We start from the raw sequence: 21,728 nt of genomic DNA on the forward strand, positions 1-21,728 counted from the left end.
GTTACTATTTAACTTTGATGTCCTTTATTGATTTTTGGAAAACGTAAATGTCACGCACTGCCTGCGTGGACCAGCTGCTTCTGCTCTAGCTTCCATGATGGCAGCGCCTCCGCCTCTTCTTTCATGGTTTGAGGCACACCAATTGCCATCGTAACCTCCCGTTTCCTCACATCCTCCTTTTTCTCCTGCGATTTCCTCCTCCTCCCTTCCTCCGTTTCCTTTCCCGTCCTCTTGTCTTCCTCCTCACCTCCTTGGCTTCTTTCCTGTCTTCTTTTCTCTTGCACACGGGGGGGTACCTGGAAGTAAGGCCAGTGCACGCTTCTGGGCACCAGTGTCTGCTCCGTCCAGGAAAGAGGACCTGAAGTGATCTTAGCAGATGCTCCCGAGTCCCTCTTTGAAATTCTGTGCGAGTAAGAAAACTTTTTTTCTTAACCATCAATAAAACCCAGAAACTTGTTTTCTTTTTTTTTTTTTTTAATTTTCTAGAGGCATGTCTTATTTATTTATCTATTTGTTTGTTTGTTTGTTTGGTTTATACATGCACTGGGTACAGTCAGAAGCCGGGAGGGTGAGAGAATTCACCAGAGCCAGAGCGGGGAGCAGAACAGGCAGAAGGACCGAAGTACACTGCTGAGGGGAGCAGCGGGCGGCAGGAGAGGTCTGCGCGCCATGTGGGACCCTCCTCTGGTGGCCGGGGATCTAACCGAATCCAGATATTTTCAAAAACTTGATTTTTTCTCACAAGTTTTAGCAATGAGATAGGCCTCAGTCCTCTTTGAACACTTAAAATGCAGTGTAGAATATTAAATAATTTTAGTTATGCTTTAATTAGCATGTGGACAGCTTAAGAATTTACTTAAAAATGAAAAGTCCAGGAACAAATGAAACAAAACACCCCTAGATTTTGCATGTTATCTAGTGTGCCTGATGCCTGGGAGCACTTTCCATCTCTTATTGGCAACATGCCACACATGCTTGTCACACACACACTTGCACACGTATGCACAAGTGCACACACGTTCGTGTACCTCCCTCGTGCTCATTCCTCATGGAGACAGGGGCCCACCCACGCCACACGGGCTTGTGTCCCCTGAGAGACATAAATGAGCCCCCTGCCTAGCTTAGAAACCACGCTTCGGGCCGTCAATCCCACCGGGACCCGGACACTGGTCAGCCTGGTGGTCCCTGTGGCTGCCCCTGGGTCTGGGCGGGTGAATGTTCCCCACCCTGGAAGCAGGGCAGCGCCGCCTGTCTGCAGCTTGACTCCTGCCGTGACTGTTAGCGCTCTGGACTGCATCCCCCGGCTGAGTGGTTCTCTGGCCATTGGTGACTTGCTGAAAGGGGGCGAAACAGTGTTTGGAGTGAGCTGAGGCCCACTTTTTAAACAACCTGAGCCAAGAATGACTTCATCTGCTTTTACACTTACTTTCCATAGGAAACGTGGGATTTTCTTCACAGATAGCAATTGTGGGTCTCCAATAAGTGAGGCACTGTGCTAGCCCATTAGGGGGTGCAGCAGTGAGGAGACACATCTCTGCCCTCGAGGGGCTAACCATCTACCCCTTGGGAGAAGGGGAAGGCTGCCGTGAAGGGAGGGAAAGGAAGAAAGCAGCGTTTTGGAGGCATGAGGAGCCACAGCAATTTACAGGAAGTCAGAGAAGCTCTTGTGGGAAGGACACGCAGGAGGTCCCGAAGGATGGGTGGGGTTTCCCTCAGAAAAGGTTACAGGTGCCGGAGACCTGTGCAGAGGACAGAGCTGGCCGGGCTAGTGATCGGCCACACTGCCGTTCACAGAGTCCCTGCCGAATGTGGTGCAGGCTGGCAAAGAGAGCTCTAGGAATATAAGGTCAGTCGAGGTGTCTGGAGGGGATGAGGGGCTTGGGGCCTCTTAGAAGGTTAGTTAGGAGCATTAGAACCTCAGTGAAGGTTAGGGACCCGGAAAAGGAGACTCAGTGGAAGAGAACAGAAAAGCTATAATCCAGGGCCTTGAAGCTGTAACACGGCAAATGGTGCCGTTATCAGACTGGGTGGCTGCGACAGAAGCTGCTCTGACCAGTCTGGGCTGCCGGTACCAGTTTGGGTCCGGCCTTAGGTGAATTCACACAGAATCAGGAGTCCAGAGAGCCTGACTGTGGGCAGAGGTGGAAAGTTGTATTTGTGGCTATGTTAGATTTTCTCCTAATAAAGTTTGGGGTTTTGTCTCCTTACTGCGAACAAACTACTGGTGCAAATACATGGAAATTATTCTTGCCCTTTTTCTGCCAAGGAGGCAGACAATCAGAGGTATGGAATCCAAGCTATTTTGCTTCAAACAATTAAATTAAATATTTTGACTTGTTGGGCATATTCATCTGCTTCTAATATTTAACCTTTCCTCCTACCTACCTTTCTCTTTTGTAGAAAGCTCTATTCGTTGCATTTCAAAGTGAAATAATAGATGGCAAAGTGCTTTGAAATTTCTAAGAGCTATACAAATGTTAATGATTAATTATTAGTAACGTACTTACGCTTGTCTGGGGGAAATCGAGGGTTTTTTTAAGTTATTTTGCATTTACACTGATGCCTTATATAGCAGAAACTTTGTTGCTTACCTGGTTCCCAAATACTGATTATATACTATCATTCTCTTTAAGGTGACCTGTGGTCATGAGCATTTCTCTTTCTCTAGTCATGTTAAAGACTCCCTTTGATGTTTTTGTTGAGGATATGCTGCTATATTTTATAAATAGTTACTATTTTCAAAACACCGATTTCCTTGAAATGTTATAGGTTTCCCTTTCAATTTCACTTTCTGCATAGGATGACTCATACGTTTCAGAGTTTAAGTAAAACTCTAAGGAGCTGCTCCTAAAAGGTGACAAAGACTTCTAGTGTCCCGTGAGCCACGCCCACATGGACACTTGTGAGTTGTGAGTGTGCACATGTGTGTGCGTGTCCTCAGGATATGGTAGGTCATGTGACCTCATCCAAACTGCTCCTGTTACTAACACACTCCTTTTCCCTCGTAGATTGCCCAAAATAGGATTCATTTCTCAAACTCTAATTTGGCAGCCTTACATCTGATCTGCAGGAAGCACATTTGAAATTGGTTTCAGGTGACCCATGATACATGATAGACCCATTGCTTCTTTTATGTCCAAAAATTACTTTCAAAGAGGCCTGAAAATTTTTACTCTTCAGAGTTTCTTTTTGTGAGTTCAGAGAATTTCCTGATCAACTTTAAAAATGGTGCCTGACGCCTACTTTCTTTTCTTCTTTCTCTTCCAAACATGCACATTCCTAACACACACACACACACACACACACATGCACACACGCACACTGCACTTCTGAAATTTTCTCAATTATGGTGTCAAACTGATTTTTGTTGACGATCTTGACTGACAGCAGGAGACGTATTTAGCCAAACTGGAATCATTATAGAGATGGGGGGTAGCTTGTCATCCCCATTTCTATGGCAGTTTAGAATGAAACTACAGAAACTGGAAATAGAAGGCGCCAGTTGCTCTGAGCCCCTTGCCAGAGTTGAGCAGTCTTGGCTTCCTGCTGGCAGAGGCTCACGTCTCGGCGCCTGGACATTCTTCTCCCTCCGGTTCCTCCTCTGGTCAACCAGATGCTTCCCACCCTGGGCTGTTTCCAAGTTGCTCAAGTCCTGCCCCTCCCCTGCGGCCCCCCCCCCCCCCCCGTGTGAACAGAACTGTACCATGCACCTGAGCAAAAGCCATCAGCTGGTTTTGTGTTTCCACTGCTCTATGCTCCCAGCCAGGAAGTCAGGGCAAATTCCTTGGAGGGCAAAGAGAAAGTCCTCACAGTGGCCCTACTGGAGACCCCATCCTGGAGCGCCCAATGGCCTGGCAATCGCAGGAGAAACTTGGCTCTTTTTCCTCTTCAGGATAAGTTTCCCATCCGTCTGGAGTCCTGAGCTGGAGATTACAGAATTGTCTTTACACCTTCTCCTGCTGGAGCATCCTAGCTGTGGCCCTGCCAGTCATTTCAAAGGTTTGGGCCTCCTCTGCTAAAGGTCGTCAGCCCCTCGCTGCTGAGGGCCTCGCCCCGGTACTGGGGGACACGAGCAGGGCAGTACACAGCCCCCTCCCCAGAGGATGGGCTCCCTGCAGGACCTCAGCCACTAGGGCCTGCAGATGCGGCCAGGACCTTTGAAGCCTGCATTTTGGCTCCCAGGTGTTTGGCTAAAAGAGGGAGAGTCCTGATGGTTCACAGAGTCCCTCGTGCCGAGGGGGGCGCAGCAGCAAGCTTCCTCCAGTCCAAGTGACCGCCCGCCCTAACAGTAGACTTACAGAAACCTTAAGAAAAGATCGACAGTCGGGCTGGGTATTTCTCAAGTGCAGGAAGTGAGTGTGGGTTGGGTCAGTGGCTTCGGGATGCGCTGTCCTGCGGCTGTGTCAAGTGTCTGGGAGAGCTGCTGCGTACACGAGGAGGCAGAGGGCCACACCTTGGCCTTGCTAATGTTGCTCTCTGTCAGGGTGAATGCTTGGGACCTGCAGAATGGAGGACAAAAGTCCTGGCATTTACAGGTCACAGGGGATGTGCTGTGATGCGGAGTGCAAATGTCAGTGGTGATTTTAACTGTGTGGCTGGAGCATGTCGTCCTTAGACTCTCACGCCAAAGTTCCCTACATTTTACGTGGTCAGGTCCTGTTTTTCTTTAAGTGCTACCTTTTCCTTTCCTTTTTTTTTTTTTTTTTTTTTTTTGAAGCATTTTTCAAAACACACAGCTTACCAGGAAATATATGTATTTATATACATGTGTATGTATAAACGTTTAGTATTTGTGGTATCGCACCTGGAGTGTCTGTTTTGCTAGAGCCACTCAGCTGGCAAAGGACCGGAACAGGACCGCAAGGCCCAGTCACGGTGTTGCCACATTTAAGATGAGTGAGCCCGTTGCTGGTTAGCGGCTTGGCAAGCGTAACCCACCACTGCAGGCAGAGAAGGGCCTCTACCTCCCATTTGTTCTAGAACACAGACCCCGTTCAGAGACCAGTGCGCCCCTCCCGTCAGGCACAGACTGGGGGCAGCAGAGCCATGTAGAACCGGGTCTCACCATGGCCGTGATGAAGGCCTCACCCCTGCACACGTGCACAGGCTGACAGACCTTTACCCCCAGGATGTCTGGAAGGACCAGTGTCTGCAGCACGAAAGATGGTGGGCAAGAGAGGGCAGCCTTGAAAAGTTGGGGTTCAGGTTAAAGCCTGCCTTCCTCTCAGCTCTGGTTTCCAGCTGACGTCGGCCCTCACTCTGTGGGGGTGCTGTGCGGGCTCCCCCAGGGGATGGGCTCAGAGAGAGCATCCGCTCTCACAGCTGTGTCAGGCCACTTCGTTTCCGAAGGGTTCTGGCGGTGGTGACAAGTGTGATCTGTCGCACGACTCCTTGGGTGCGCCTGTAAGTTAATCATCTTAGCTCACTTTCAGCTGGATATGTAAGAAATATTCCAGTATATCACAAGGAGAATTCCTCCCTCGTCATTCTTGTAACATTTAAGGTGAACATGCTACAAAGCAAAATGGCCAATTGTAGCGCCAGCAAGGCGTACAGCAGGATCTCTACGATCCAGGCAGAAGAGTTAAGGAGAGTCCTGGAGCCCTCGGTGGCTTTTTCAGGCTTTTTACACGTAGTGCGGCAACCAGGTACATGGCAGGCAGGGGGTTGGGGGGCCAGGAGCCTGCCAGGCCTCCTAGCCCCCTGCCAATCTTCACTCTTCATGGGCTCGCTGGCATTCTCTCGTGGCCTCTCCTTCTTCTTTCCTGCTGTGCTGATTCTGATCTCGTTCTGCTGTCATCCCCGTGACGCCACCTTTAGAAGCCCAGTCTCAGCCCAGGTGCACCCACTCATGCATGCCCACACCCTACTCCAGGGGCCCACCCTCGGGCTGCATGTAGGACCGCAGATATCAATCATTGATGTGAATGGTGGGAGGGCGGAAAATCCTGATAATTTTCACTTGCCTGCACCAAGCTAGTTCCAGGAGCTAAAATTACAGGAAAATATAGTTCACGTGCAGTAATACCTTTGAGTGTCTCATTGGGGAATGGTGCGGTTTTGCTCTCCTCCTCACGGAATCCTGGGGGAGAGTCCTCTCTTCAAAATGTAGTTAAATGTGTAGGTGGAAAATCCCATTTTTAATAACCCGGTAACTTATTTTAGAATGAGCTCTGACGTTTTAATCAAAAGGAAGGTGTCCATGTATCCTCCAGAACAGCAGGTCCCAGTGAGCAAATGAAAACCAGGGTAAAGGCTCTGAAGAAAGGTTTGAGACTCCGCACTGCACATTCCCAAGGCCCTGCAGAGGCACAACTGCCGCTTGAAAGGAGCGAGTTGTAAAGTCTTCCCTCAAAGAGCCAGCAAGGCCCGGCCGCCCGGCGCTGCATCCGTGGGCCTGGAGCTTCCCCTAGAGGGCAGACGGCTCGGCGCAGGCCTGCGGGGCGGGTTCCCCGGGAGCCGCGTAACCCGCTCTCTCCTTTGAATGAGAAACAGACCTGGGCAAGGGCGTCTTGCAGGAATCAGAGAAACTCTTTCCCGAAGGCTTTTGTGAAAGTCTGTAGGACCCGTGGCTAGCTGGGAAAGTAGCACAGGATGTTCTCAGTTAAGTCACAGAAGGCTCCATTTTCTAAGCAGACAGTGAAGCTGCCTGGGTTAGGGTTGGGGGTGGGTGGAGGGAGTTTGACCTCATATCTCCTGTCACTGGAAAGTGGAAGGTTTGCCAGGGTAAGATAATTTATATTTATTTCCTCGTTTACTCAGACACGCATGGACACGCACATGCATACGTGCTCGCCTGCCACAGACCAGTTCTCCCTCCAGGGTTCCAGCCAACGCTGAGGTGGGGGAGAAAGGACCGGGCACCAGGGACTGCCAGAGCTGCCAGGCGGGGGCTCCAGCCCTCGGGCCCTTACACCCATTTGTACGTTTCCGGGGATCCACTTTAAACGAGGTATACGCTGAGTCTCCCGGGTCCCTGTAATGAGCTGTCACTTCCACGGCTTCCATCTCCTCCTCCACTGCAGCCGCTAATGAACCGGAGGGGTTCAGGGGTGACAGCGCGGCCAGCACGTCCTGTTCTCTGCCTGAGGCCAGCCGTCGTGAGGGGCGTGTGCTCTCCATCCAGCAGCCAGAACAGTGTGTTTCACTGTCACTGTATTTTTATTTTTATTTTTTTTATGACTTATTTATTTATAAAAGAACTGGGATAGAGTCAGAGGCGTGGGAGTGTGAGAGATTCACCAGAGACAGAGTGGGGAACAGAACAGGCAGACTGACTAAATACACTGCTGAAGGGAGCAGCGGGTGCGACAGGAGAGGTCTGCTGTGCCGTGTGGGAATCTCCTTGGCTGGGGCTGGGAATCGAACCGGCGCTACAGAGGCTAGGGACAGCTTCACAGCACTGCGCTCAACCCACTGCGTCACAGGGAGGCCCCAAGTCACTGTATTTTTAGACAGGGCACTGGGGCTCAGAGGAGCATGTAACTAGAAGGGGTGACCCGCCGCCCCTGCTGTCTGCACCACGTTGCCTTGAGAGAGTAGTTACAGAGCCCAGCAGCATGTTGGCTTTTCTCAAGAGAAAAGCAGAGAAGTTTGTAAAAGGCAAAATTATTGCAGAATTTTCCCGGCCCTGAAGGGTTTCTCAGTTGGCACTATTGACATTCTTTGCAGTGTGTTGTGAGGTGTTTAGCAACACCTCTGGGTCTACTACTAGAGTCCAGTAGCACACGAGCTCTCCCTGACCCTGTTGTGACACCAGACGGTCTCCAGGCCTTTCCACGTGAGCCCCCTGGGCAGCCTTGCCCCAGCCCTCCCCCCAGACCCCCACTAAGACTCACTGCTCCAAGGGGTCAATGGAGGTAATGCCCTTGGGAAGGAGGGTGTGAAAACAATGGAGATGGGCTGTATAGCCTTGTGGAGAATGAGCACGGGTTGATTGAGTGACTTAAATAAACGGAAGGTGTGGTCCTGGGTGAGATGGAGCTCATTAGAAATGCGGGAATTTTGTGATGTGACTTGGGCTATAGCATCATAGAATATCTAGACTATCTGAATATCATCAGTGGAAATGCAGTGATCATTTATGGACACATGGATCTCTCTCTCTCTCTCACACACACACATGCATAGTTATTGCAGTTACCATCAAGCATTCAGAGTGTCAGTGATCGTGATAGAACTGGCCACTCTAGAACCTTTGGGATCAAGTAGGTAGAAGAAGAAAAGAAGCCAAAAGGCTTTGCTTACTGTTTCCAAGGCAGTTGAACTATAACTCCACTTAGCTTTACTTCCCATTGCAGTCATTAATATTTCCATCTCACTTAGCAATTCCCGTTCTCGCGGCACCAAAACATCGAGAACCCCTATTCCTTATAAACGCCTTCAGCCTATTAATTAGCTAAGCCTCAAAAACACTGAGATTTTAATTATAGGAAAGGAAATTATTTACAAGAAAAATTGTTCTTCAAGGAAATTATACATCACTTTATTTCTGTGATGTACAATTATGAGAAGATAATATTTCCTCTTAGAATTCAAACATATTGCCAAAGCTATTTACAATAGGCTTTCAGTAGGAGTTTGGCAATGGAGAACAATGAAAAATGCCTCACAGTAGCATTAGTCACTGATTTAGTAGGTGCTTTCCAACAACAGACGTGTTCACATCACCATAACTTTTGGGGGAAAAAATTATGGAGAGATGCCATAAGTGGCGAGTATTCCATAACATTTCCCAAAAAAAAACACATTTCATGTAAAATATGAGTAGAAATAAAATACTCACTTAATAGGCTATTGACTCTCTGCCGCGGACTAACGCAGCGGTAGACTTGCAGGACTGTCTCAGGATTTGAGAAACTGTGAGGATGCTCAAGGAATCGGCGCATAAATGACAGACAGACACACTTCAAGAGTGAAGATCTGAATGTAATTTGCTCAAAATCATCATACACTTTTATACCATTGCCAACAATAGATGATTTCATACAATTTAATTCTTTCTCAGCATAAAATACTTTGTAAGGCATAAGACATCTACTTCATTATTCATGTGCATGTGATCGCTGTTCCATGACATGGCACAGTAAACAATCTCCAGGTACTGAATCTACACAATCATTTTTGCCTACACCGAACAGCATTCTTTAAGCTAGCTTTTCTTGATTCGTATCCCAAAACCACAATGATCAGAAAGCATTAATATTTACCTACTGGCACCTCCTACTTTTAGTAATCACGAGCAATATATTCTCTACATAAGCATTTTGATTTTTATGGTGTTGTCTCATGTGAGAAGTATTATGATTATTATAAAACTACCATTGCCACACACTATTTTCTTTATCATGCATTTCCTGAAACTGATTGTACACATATAAGGAAAAAGCAAAGTAAGTGAAAAAGTAGTATGATTATAGACAGGTTGCTAGGTTGCTACTTATTCTGAAACAATGGCTATTTGATTAATGGTAAAACTGCTTTGTAGGTAATTCTATCAGGCTTGTTTGCAGGTGACGTTCTTAGCAGCCTTGTTTCCATTAAAGGAGGGGTTAATTACTGCGGCTGCCGCAACTCTCCACTAGAGACTTTGAAGACAGGGATAGATAGGACTGTTGGGACCTTCTAAGGCAATAGCCTTCACTTTCTTACCCATACCCCCCAGTACTACAGTAATAAAGGGGTACATTTTGCATCAGAGTATACATATTCATATATACCTACAAATAAGCATGCCTTTGTAATTATGTCACAAAACAATATTCTAATTATGTTTTCCTTTCATTGCTGTTTCTTTTCATTTTTTTAAACACTGGTCTTGGCCATTAGATTGATTTCATGTGGACACCCCCAGCCCATCACCAGGAGAAACAGCTTTCCTGACCTGAGGGCGAGCTCTGGCTCTTGCTGGAGTCCAGGGCCAAGGGCTGGTGATGAAGCCCTGGGACTGCTGGACTCCTTGGCTGTGCTCAGGAGCCCTCAGGCGGGGAAGGGAAGGTCATAGCCAGGCCCTCGTTCTGCTCCTGTGAAACAAAGCTTCTAGCAACTATCTTGGGATTGCATGTAAGATATGATTGAAAAGGAAAGGCTAGTTTCCTTAGTTGGGCTAGTTTCATGGTGCTACATGAACATAGGAGTGCATTTTTCTTTTGAATTAGTGTTTTCATGTTCTTCCAAAAGCAGATGATGTGGTGCACAAACAAAATAGAATACTAAGCTATCAAAAAAGGATAAGCTTTTGCCATTTGCAGCAACATGGAGCTGGAAATAAGTCAGCAGAGAAAGACAAATATCGGATGCTCATTTGCATGTGGAATGTAGGGTCAGGTAAAGCCAAACTAATAACAAACCCTAGAAATCTGACTGTAGGACTGAGGCTACCACTGGGGAAGGTGGGCTAGGGTGAGAACAAAGTGGGGAGGGGGTACAGTGGACAGGGCTGGAGGGCCCCCTGGGTTTGCTGGTGGGTGCAGTGTGGTAACAACACCTGGAGGGGGCAAGCCTGTGCTTCTGAAACACAAACAGTGCAGTAAATCAGTTACCCCAATAAAAAATAAATAAATAAAATTTTAAAAATTAAGGCAAAAGGGAAAAATAAGGCTCATGGTTAAAAACAACCTTAAAGTTTCAAAATCACTGAGTTAGGGATCTCTTAAGGACCCCTTGCAGGTGTGAGTCTAGAAGTAAATTTTCACTCCAAACTATAAAGTAAACCACAAGTCTGTTCATCACTATAAAATCAAACCATGTCATTAGGACACAAAAACTTTTAATACTGATTGTTCACATTTATAATTTAAAATGTTAGATTTTCTCAGCATGCTGCCTGATTAGAAATTCTTCACAGCCTCCCCTCAAATTCCCTCTCCATCCTGTAGATGTGCCTTGTAAGCTTTTCCCTTACCAAAATTACGTACTGCTCATAATTCTTACTAATAAAGCATTCTTATGTTTGCTAAAGAGAAAATATTACCTAGTAAAAAGACTAAGACACATGCAATACTAGGTTCCTTAGACGCTGATTACTTTGAACAAATTGATGTTGCTAACGCAAAAATCCCAGCAACTTTAATTCATAAAAACATGTATCTTCCCACTGGAATTACTTCCCACCAAAATTACCTGGTAGTGTCAGATACCATGACTAGGTGGATTACATAGGACTGGTGAAGAAAGTCAGGCAAAACATGGCCAGCCTCAATATTCCTGGGAAGAAGTGCTTTTAAAGGTGTGAGGCAACTAGCCTCCAACTCTGAAATAGTCTGCTTTACCCTCATCATCATAATTAAAATGATTCAGAAAGGAACTCAGAGCTAACAAACAGGGGTTCAGTCATGGACATTCAATGTTGAACAATTTGCTAGTTGGGTATAGTATTATAAAATCAGTATTTTGCATTGATCACTTTTGTCATTTCAGAAACTTATAGCAGAGTGCCCCAAAGTTGTATTTATTTCCTAAAGTCTGGAAGATAGTACTTGGGGAAATACCAATACATCATATAAATGCATCATAAAATGAGGCTAGTAGTTTCCAGATGGTGAAAACTTTTGGTGACATTATTCTGATTACTTACGTTAACTTCTTAAGTAACTGCTCTTTGGGCCGGGACACCTGAATGCTATCCATGCAGGACCATCCCCTACAGTAAACTGCCAAAAGGGGGTATTCTATCAGAGTTTATCCACATAAAACAAGTAAGTTCTGAAATTAAAAGTTAGCCTTGGGGTTGAATTTTCACTTGGAGGCATAACTTGATTATTTTCACCCATTTCACTCCTCCAGTTGTAGAAGAAAAATATCTGCTCCATAATACCTGAGTAGTCAGAAATTCACTTATTCTTTCTCTTCTAATGATTGTAAATTTTTCACCAGATGCACATGGAATCACGTGTAACTAAGTAGCTAAGGTGTCCATGGTTCTGACATAAAACATGATGTTACCAACAAAACAAAGCCCTAAAAGACCCCTGAACGCAGCCTCACTTCCCACGAGTGTCCAAGGCGAAGTATCACATGCTGAGGTTGGCTCTTGTCTCTGCCCTAATTCAGTGTGAGCCGCTCAGGAAATGCCCCCCTGTAAGGGCAGGAATGGACACAGTGCAGGTTTTCTGATCCAGCAGACCGGGTAAAGGAGGAGTCAGAGTCCTCAGTGGTTTTTTGCAGGTTTTTTATTGGGGTTCACCAGGCATATGGCAGGCAGGGGTGCTGGGGGGCTGGGAGGCTGGCAGGCCTCCCAGCCCCCAGCAAATCCTCACTCTCTGTGGGCTCTCTGGCCTTCTCTGCTTCTGCTGCTGCTTCGCTGCTTCTCTGCTTCTCTCTCGGCTTCTCTTTCGGCTTCTGCTGCTGCTGCTGGCGTCCCCATGACGCCGCCCTTAAAAGCACAGTCTTAGCACAGGTGTACCCACTTCAAGTGCCCGCCATCAGGCATGCATTCAGGATCACAGGGTTCCCTCATCTATTCTGACGGCGGGAGGGCAGAAAAGCCGGATTTTTTACCTTACCCTACACCCCTCCTCCCAGCCACTCTGAGTCTGGGGTCCTCGGCCCTAGAGAATCCCCATTGTCAGTCTTCTCGGCTTGTGTCAGCCCCAGCCTCCTTCCTCTCGTGGCTTCCCAAGCACCTCGACCTTTGCTGCCTTGCACCGCCCAGAACACCAGGGCTCTTCAGCGCAGGCTGGAATCCACTGGACCAGACTAGATTTCCTCCACCATCTCTAACATTTTAAAATTAGTTTTTTTTTCTGTCGCCGCTTCCTCCCCTGTGTCTTCCACACTGTTTCTGCAGACACAAGAGCCGCACAGAACCCCCGGTGGGCAGCTGGCGGGCAGCTGTTCTCACTCGAGCCCAGCAGGCCTGGCTCCTGCCTCCCGGAGGGGCCGGCGCCAGCTGGGGCAGCTCTCCCTGGAAAGCTGGCACCTGCGGGTGTCTGCTCCCCGGGCTTGATCCCGCCCTCAGATCATCGCCCCACTGCCCGGGCGCCAGGCTGGCCCTCACTCGCAGGAAGGGGAGCAGGTGGATTCGCGGCGGGACAAACGCCATTTCATACCTCCAGGCCCAGCCCCGGCGTCACGGGTAGAGTCTGTGACTCCCGGGCTGCTGCTCTTAACCTTTGTCACTCCAGCTGCAGCGCTGAGGACATCCATTTTGCCATGTCCATCAAGACGCGAAAGTCCCTTCCTCCCCTGCCAGGGGCAGCTGCTGGCCAGTGAATACCTGTCGGGTCAGTTTCCGCTGGGTTCGTGTGCATGTGTCCTGGTCTGTGGAACATACAAGCTCGCCGAGGCTCCGAGCGCTCACGGCGCCCACACTCCACCCACACTCCCTCGTGTGCCTCAGGCTTCCTCCTCACCAGCCTCCTCCACCCGCTGTAAGGCCACGGTCCGGTGCTGAAGCAGGCTGTGCACTGCAGACCTTCCTGAACCCCAGAGGTGCTGATGACCGCGTGAGCGGAGGGTGTCTTTGCTGTCAGGCCCCAAGTGCATCCCCCTGGCCGAAATGGTGACATGCTGCATAGAGTCTGTTTAATTTACTAGTAAGTAGCCTAGACTTTTATCAGAAGCATTGTTAATTTTAGATTTTCTCTCTTCTCCTCAAGAGAAGTGATTAACTCCACCGCTCTTCCTCACTTTAATCTTGGTCTTTACGAAACAGACCACAACGTCTGATGGACCCTGGCCGTTAAGTCCAATTGTAATAATGCAGGACAGAAATGGGTTCTGAGCAGGCACAACGCTGAGGGGTGTTTGGGGGGAGTCCAGTAAAAAAAACTAGGGCTTCTCCCCAACCCGGCTGATAGTACGGAAGTTGCTTACATAATCCTGTAAAGAAAAAATATGATAATACAAATGTCTGCTTGTTACTGGAATCAGAGAATATCAAATGCAGGGCCTCCCCGGTGGCGCAGCGATTGAGCGCTGGGTTGCGAAGCTGCCCGCAGCCTCTGAAGCGCCGGTTCGATCCCCGGCTGCTCCCCGGCCACCGGAGGAGGGTCCCGCATGGCGCGCAGACCTCTCCTGCCGCCCGCTGCTCCCCTCAGCAGTGCACTTCGGTCCTTCTGCCTGCTCTGCTCCCCGCTCTGGCTCTGGTGAATTCTCTCACCCTCCCGCGCTTCTGACTATACCCAGTGCTTGTGTAAATAAATAAATCTTTAAAAAAAAAAAAAAGAAAAGAAAAGGCATCTCTTTAAAAAAAAAAAAAGAAAATATCAAATGCTAATCAGTTGTACTTTGATGTAGAACCACTTAGTCTTTAACCAGTTCTGCAAAGCTACGGTTACTGGCAATATGGAAGGATGTGGATAATTTCATGGAGGAAATTTTTTACCTGTGTTATTTTTTAGAGACATCATTGCTTTTCAACATCGTACATGAAGTGGGGATACAGGTTCACACCTCTTCAGATGTGTGTTACCTTACAGGCCCATGCCCCATAGCTGTCTCAAGGAATTTTAAAGTGAAATTTTTTTTTTTTTACTCTTCAGAAACAGAGTTGAACATATCTTGATTGCTTCGGAAGCCTAAGCTTTTTAAAAACTGCTTCAAAAGATCTAGAACTTCTAAAGCTTTGAGTCATTTTTGAGGGGGTATAATTTTTCCACCCCATGCAATACTTTATTTCTGAAATGATCATTTAATATGTTTAGTAACATTGGAAACGTTCTCCTAGGACTCAGAAGAGCTGACTTTCCTGTTTGGATTTACACATCTCCAAACGTTGGCAGCCGGCCCGCGCCTTCCAGCAGAGCTGGCCTGTCTCAGTGTGTGTCTCCCTGTCCCACTCAAAGCACGTTTGTCTCTGCTTCTAGCTGCTCCCGCGCCAGGAGGAGAGGGTCTTCCAGGCAGCTGTGTTCCCTGGGCCCTGCTCCGCCTGCACAGCCCGAGCCAGCTACCTGAGGGCTGTGGAACTGGATGGAATAACCAGTTGATGTCAGGAAGGAAAAAATTAACCAGAATACAATGCACCCTTCAGCATAATTTGCAAACCTGTCCAGTATCCTACTATTGACTCAAAATGAGAATGGGTATATATAGGAATGTTGCTGGGAAATGTGCCCTTCCTTCCTAGAGCTAGTCGCAGCCAGCAGAGCCCTGAAGGCCCAGGGCCGTCTCATTGCCCTGTAAGTGGGGCTCTCGTCCCGGGGGAGCCTGAAGGCCGCAGCCTCATGAGCAAAGCAGTACCACGTGGGTCCCTTCCCCAGGGGCCACTGATTATGAAGTGGTAGCATCTGGTCACTTGTGGTTGTCTTAGCCTAGACATTTATTTGTAAATGTTTTGAAAAAGGAAAGCCTGTGCGTTTAACAGAGAATTTAAAAGAAAAAAATAAAAGTCACCTACCACCCAGGTAGGATTTTTAAGTATTTTAATCCATTTCTTTGCCTCCCTGCTCCCCTGAACAGATGCCCACAGTCACACACACACACACACACACACACACACCCCACCCCCACCCCCCGCATCTCCCTGGCCCACAGTGCTGTGTCAGCGTCGTCCTCACATGTAACAGGTTTATGTTGCCCTTCTCCTTTTTTTCTTTCTTTTTTTCCCTCATAATCTCTCCTTGCCTGTGGCGTATCTCCAGACCTATTAGAAACCCAGGACTCTGAGGTGAGAAGGTACAAGCTGGGAGCGCGCTCTCGAGAGGGCAGTCCCTGCGTCTCACTTGTCGTGTGTTCAGCCCTTGGGGTCCCTGCCAGAGTTTAGTGACCTAAAATGTTGTCCTCAGTTGCAGTTTGAGGTTTCCCGGCACCTGTCTTCTTCAGGGTGAGGGTCAGCCCACCGTTTCAGTTCCTAACTTATTGTTCCCTCCCATCTTTGAGCCATAAGTCTTGCGATAACGAATTTCAATTCACTTTTAGGGACTCATTAGCCTCAAGAGGATTTGATTTTCAGGAAAATTACAATGAGGCAAAGATGTAACAGAGGAATAAAGAAAATCCAATTAATACAGGCAAAGAAGTAGACTACTGTAGTGATTCCTTAAAATAATATTCCCAGATTTTCTCCACAATATTCATTAACTATCTCACATGTGTCAGTTGCATTACCTGCTAAATGAACAAACTGGCTTCCTAAAGCCTTTAACAAGATAAATCACTAAGCATAGATAATATATTCTTATTAGCCGCAGAAATTGCCTGTTCTGTGAATCAGTAAACACTAATGCTTGTACATTATTTATTCTTTCCTCATCTGTACAGGGAGTTTTTAACAGCTGAGTCTTCCAAAAAAAAAAAAAAAAAAAAAAAAGATCCAGTGTATCTCACCTTGCTGTAGGAGCATTAGTATCCATCAATGTGAAAGACTTCAGAAGCAAACGCTACACAGCCTACATTGACAACGCCTTCAGTATCTAACAGTTGGGAAATTTTTTACTAACTCCAGCCTGAAGTCACCATGCCACTACCTTGTCAGCTTATTTCTCTTCTTCCATCATTATTAGCAGGGTTGAAATTTACTTTTGGAAATACAGGTCCCCCATAAGGTCAATGCGATTCCCTCCTTGCAATTAGAGTGCATCGAGGAGGCCCATAATCACTCACTGAGGGACGAACCACGGGACAGGAGATGACTCAATAAACATTTTAAAGAATGTTTGCAAAGTGTGATTTTCAAATCTGTGTTGAACTTCAATTCCCAGCGCAGTCTCTGCATGGCTGTTTCTACTGACTTGTAGTTTGGTTTAATGCCACTGGTCTCCCTTGACAGCCTCCATGAAAAAGAGCCCAGTGAAATGCTGACTGCGTTTACTATGAGGAGGCCTCCAAGAAAAAAACCATCTGGTCTTCACACCAGGAACATTGTACTTCTTCTGAACAACTGATTTGCTAAACATAGACCGGACCAGGTTTCCTTGCTAGAAAATTCAAGCCAAATTGTGGCCATAAGTATGGGGTGGGTGGGAGGGCACCCAAGTCTGCTGTGCCGCCCACCTCAAGGGGGAATAATTGTGAACAGTGCCCTAAAATTGGGCACCCAGGAGCCTTTGGGCCTCCAGATGCACTTACAACCTTATTCCTGATTCTTCCCTTTTCCACTCTTATTCTCCTATTTTTAATGTTTGTCACTGTGTCACATGCTCTGTGTGTGTGTGTGTCTGAAGTGCTTGCAGAATATGGCACAGCATCAGTCAGACACTCAGTCACAGGCAAACCTCCCTGGCTCGTGCTGACAGCGGCTTCCACCACGCGCCCCCACCCTTACTCCTGTCGGTGGTGCTGGTCTCGGCCCCCACATATTGGCGCTCCATAAGCTGGTACATTTGGAAATCACTACCGTGTGATGTAGCTCAGTGTTCTCAGCCATCCTGGCGTCCTTGGTGTCGTCAACCCTTCGAATGGGGCGGAATCCCAGGGGCCCCTGGGTAGTCATGTATCCCTGGGTGATGAGTGAAAATAAGGAATTCATTTTGTAGTTTGTTTTTCAAGTGTGGATTTATGAGTAATTCTTAGTAAAATCTATGGTTTAGGGCCAGTCAATTCTTAAAGTCAAAGAATTCATTTATAAAACTCGCCTTGATCTCTGTGACTTGGAGCAAATCTTACAACCTAACGGAGCCTCCTCGGTCCCCTCGTGCGCACGGCGACGCAGACACCCGTTACTGGGCTGCAGGGTGCCTGTGGGGCCCGTGAGGCCCAGGAGTGCCAGTGCTTTGTAAACCACAGAGCCCAGCTTTTCCGGGAGCCCTAGGTCACAGTAGGCTGCGGGGGTGTGGGCCCAGAACGTGCAGCTCCCAGCTGCTTGGGCACTGCCAATCAGGGGGTTCACTGGCTCTTTCTGAGGCGTCCTGCCTTTGGAGCCAGCCACAGTGAGCTAGACAGCATCGAGTTTCTAGTCCTGGTCATGCTGCTCTGCCAGGGATTGTGGGCAACTCTCTGCTCCAAGAAATGGAATCTGTCCCGGGAGAAGTTTACGTCAGCTACCTGGTGGGAACTGGGGGGTCTTGTCTGGCAACTTCGCACACACATGGCGAGCATGTGCTTTTTATTTATTTTTTAATTAAAAATTTTTTTGTTAGCTCAAAATATCTTTTTTTTATTTTTTTTTTAGATTTTATATATTTTTTACATCATTTTTCATTTTTGCACAATGTATGTATGTTCATCTTGGTTATAGTCCCAGTACAGAGCGTCTGTTTTTTAACTGAGGTTGAGCTGATTGGGGGAGGGCCCTCCTGGAGGTGAGGGGCACCGTGTGCTGACGCCCCCTTGTCCCATCCCTCATGCCCCTTCTGGTTTCCTGCCTTCCAGCCGTGCGCTCTGAAACCCACAGCAAACAAGTCTGTGTTCTCAGTCACCTACTGTTATCCTGAAAGGTGGATACTTGAAAAAGTTCTGTAGTTTCAGCCCTTAATTCTATCCTTAATTCTGTGTTCATTGATTTTGATGTTCAGAGCAGAAGTTAAAGACTTATTCTTCTTTTCACGGATATTAATTCATTCATGGAAAAAATGGGTGGCATTCCGCCCAACACCGAGAAAGGGGCATTCCTGTACGGTTCTTTGAGAGCAAATCAACCAACGTCTGTTGAGTATTCACACTCCACTTTGCGGCTGCTCTGCCTGAGCAGACCTTCCAGTGATCAGCTTTGCTGGCATTTTCTTTTTGCAAATGGTCAAGAAAGAATGAGCTCTCTTAATACAGACTTGACTTTGACCTCCGAGGGTGGACTGATTGATAAGGGTTGATCAGAACACTGGGGAAAAGTAATCAGCTCACTTTAGAGTTTCTCATACTCAAGGAGAGAAATACAAGCGTGACCAGGCACTGAGGTAGAGTTTTGAGAAAATGATTGGATACAAACCAAACGCTAGGCTCCACGTGCCTTCTCAAAGGAAAGACTATAGTGTAGAAAAGGGAACAATCTACGTGGAAGTGAGAATAGGGGAGCTGAAAAAAAAATAGACTTGATCATTGTGTCCCCAGCTTTCCCCGGGACGGACCTGGAGCAGCCGGGCTGAATGTAATCTGTCAGCAAGCCTGTTAGAGGAGGAGGCTGCTTGGGGTCTTCCAAACCCGTGACATATCAGACTTCCAGCTCTCCAGGCAACCTTCAGTCACAGCTAAACTTACTAGACAGTTTTCCTAGTGATGACTAGGCTATATGAAAACTTGGGTGTTGTTTTTTTTTCCCCCTCACTTCCAATGAGTATTTTATGAGTATTTTATCTAACAGCCTCCGATTTGGTTAGCATATGGAATTCTCTTAAGCTGAGTCAGTTTGGTACATTCATAAAAATTATTTTTAGGATCCACCAAGTAATACCATCTGCAGAGGTCATCTCTAGCTTGCATTTCTAGCAGCCAAGCTTAGGGAGTTCACTTGAAAGGAAAATGGAGAAGCTATGTATAATGGACTATAAAGAATAAACTACCATAGCTTGTTCTCGAGCAACTGACTTTATATAATTCCAATCTAAGTGCATTAGAAGCTGAATCCTTTGGTAAAATCCACTCACCCAATCTGCTGAGCTTGGGTGATTGGATATAACAGTGATAATTCTTTCGTTGAAAATGCATGTTGGTTTCTGAAAGCTGAATTTCCTGCATTGCTTATTTATTCAGCCATTGGTTGTCAGCACTATTTCGTGTAAATCATAAGCATTTTTCCACCTCTTATCTTGAGAATCAGCAAAAGAGATTAGATGGAGACAGGAGAAATTCTCAATTTACTGAAAAATCAGTGGATAGTTTTTAAAAGCCGTGTTTCCCAAATTGAGAATTTGTTTGCTAAGCCTAAAGTATCTTCCCTATTAGATTTAGACTGCTAGCAGAATTAAAGGGAAAAAATCCAAAATGACTGTTTATTGAAACTCTCAGTGAATGACCTAGAAGTAAGTTACCACCTTTAAAAGAGTCGCTTCCACACACAAGCATGTGCACACACATCACTGTAGACTAATGACAATATATATGTGCATTGCAGCCTAAAAATGTTAAATTTTCATAATCTGCAGAATCTGATATTACTAATTGATAAAGTCTAAATACAACAAGACTTTATATCAAACTAAGGGGGAGAGAACAGACCCCTCCCCATCACATAACAGGTGTATTGACTTGATGTTCAATATCAATTCTTACATCTTAGAGCAACTCTTAGCCATTCATAGGCTAAGAGGACTATAGCTAGGATTTTTTTTCTTTTGCTTTGTATTTAACAAGATTTCTTAGAACCCCAATATAGCCGAGGTTTGTTTCATGACTTAGCTGTGTGACTTTATGCAAGTCATTTATCCCTGAGCCTTAGTCTCCTCATCTGTAAAATGGGGACATTAAAAACAGCATTACCCTTGAAGTGATATGGGACATCAAATAACATCTAAAGTAAGACACATAGGACAGTGCCTGGCACTTAATAAGTATATACAGCTATTTGCCATCACACTGCACATGCTCTGTGACTTTTCCTCTTTCACTTATATTACTTTTTCATATTTTAATTATTTCTTCCAAAGATAAATCTTCCACCTATTCATTTGCAAAGTTCTCCAAGTATCTAAATCATCTGCACACAATCCATTCTTGTGCTGTTATCCTTCCCAAGTCCCTCCTGTTTGGTCTCAGTAATTTTTTTTTTTTTAAATCATCTCTGGACTCTCTCACCAGTGACTCCAGGGTGCCTCCTGACCACCTGTCACTTGCACCTCAGTTTCCCCACTGACACTTCAGGGAAAGTAGAGACATTTGCTCTGTGTCTCGCTCCCCTGCAGAAAGGTGGGCTTCATCAGGGCAGAGGCCCTGACCATTGCCCTTGCTGTGTAGCTCTATGCCCAGTGCACAGCGTGGGCCTGGGAGGTGCTCAGCACTCAGTCTAAACAGCAGCTGCAGATGGAAGGTTAAGTGGATTATCAGACTTAACCTGCACTTCCATAAAAATGACCTCTAAGAATATAGACCCTTCAGAGCACTTTTTCAAAGGAAAATAAACATTATTGCTTTTATGGTTTTAAAAGTAATCTTTAGAACAAGCTGGCTTACTACTTCATGAAAAATTTTGGATAAAAAGCTCTCCCTTCACTTAGCAAGCTGAGGTAATAGGTTCCAAATGCTTCAAAAACTAGCTCCTGCCAGAAGATCACAGGTCTCAAATCCTTCTCATTAGTCTCCCTTCTTCTTATCCGTTCTACTCCTGCAACCAAGCAAAAAATGGTGTGTGCATGTGCGTGTGTGGGAGGTGGGGGGAGGAGGCTTCTGTGGAACTTATGTTACCTTCCTTGGCTCCTAGAGTCTGTATCAAAACCTGTTTTGCATTTCCTTCCAATTAGAAAAAGTCTTCTGGCAACTTTATTCTTGCTGTGATTGTTCCTGATAGTTTTGCGTGGAAGAGCTAAAGACCTTTCTTCAGCCAATCTAGTAACTTGAAACAATATTAGAACTTGGTTTATTCCTTCAACAGTTAACTTTTGAAGGCCTGCTACATGCTACAGATGAGTCTTTAAACACTTTCCCAGAATATTTTAGCCATATTAGGATCCTTTCAAACAGTTCCATTGCAGTTTGTTCACAGCAAGCCACTTCAATCCCTTGGACAAGCACAGGTTCTAAAAAGGAACATAAACTGAGATCAAAATCATGAGGGAAAAACAACAACAACCTGACAACTGTAAATAATATCTTAAGCATCCCCAGCTGAGAAGCATAAATTCACACCCTAGTCCTCTTTATCACACACACGCCGATTGTTGAGGAAGTAGCTTTGTCTACGAGTGACTTCATCTAGCAGCGTC

The 21,728-nt window shown here is 46.4% G+C and overlaps 1 protein-coding gene across 3 annotated transcripts in view; it reads left to right on the forward strand.

The window, feature by feature from the left end:
- The window catches only part of GALNT7 (polypeptide N-acetylgalactosaminyltransferase 7), a 104,805-nt gene that overhangs the window by 62,700 nt on the left and 20,377 nt on the right, over window positions 1-21,728 (forward strand). The window lies entirely within an intron of this gene.

Source organism: Talpa occidentalis, unplaced genomic scaffold, assembly GCF_014898055.3.
Source record: "Talpa occidentalis isolate TD23 unplaced genomic scaffold, MPIMG_talOcc4v2.1 talOcc4.4, whole genome shotgun sequence".
NCBI lineage: Eukaryota > Metazoa > Chordata > Mammalia > Eulipotyphla > Talpidae > Talpa > Talpa occidentalis.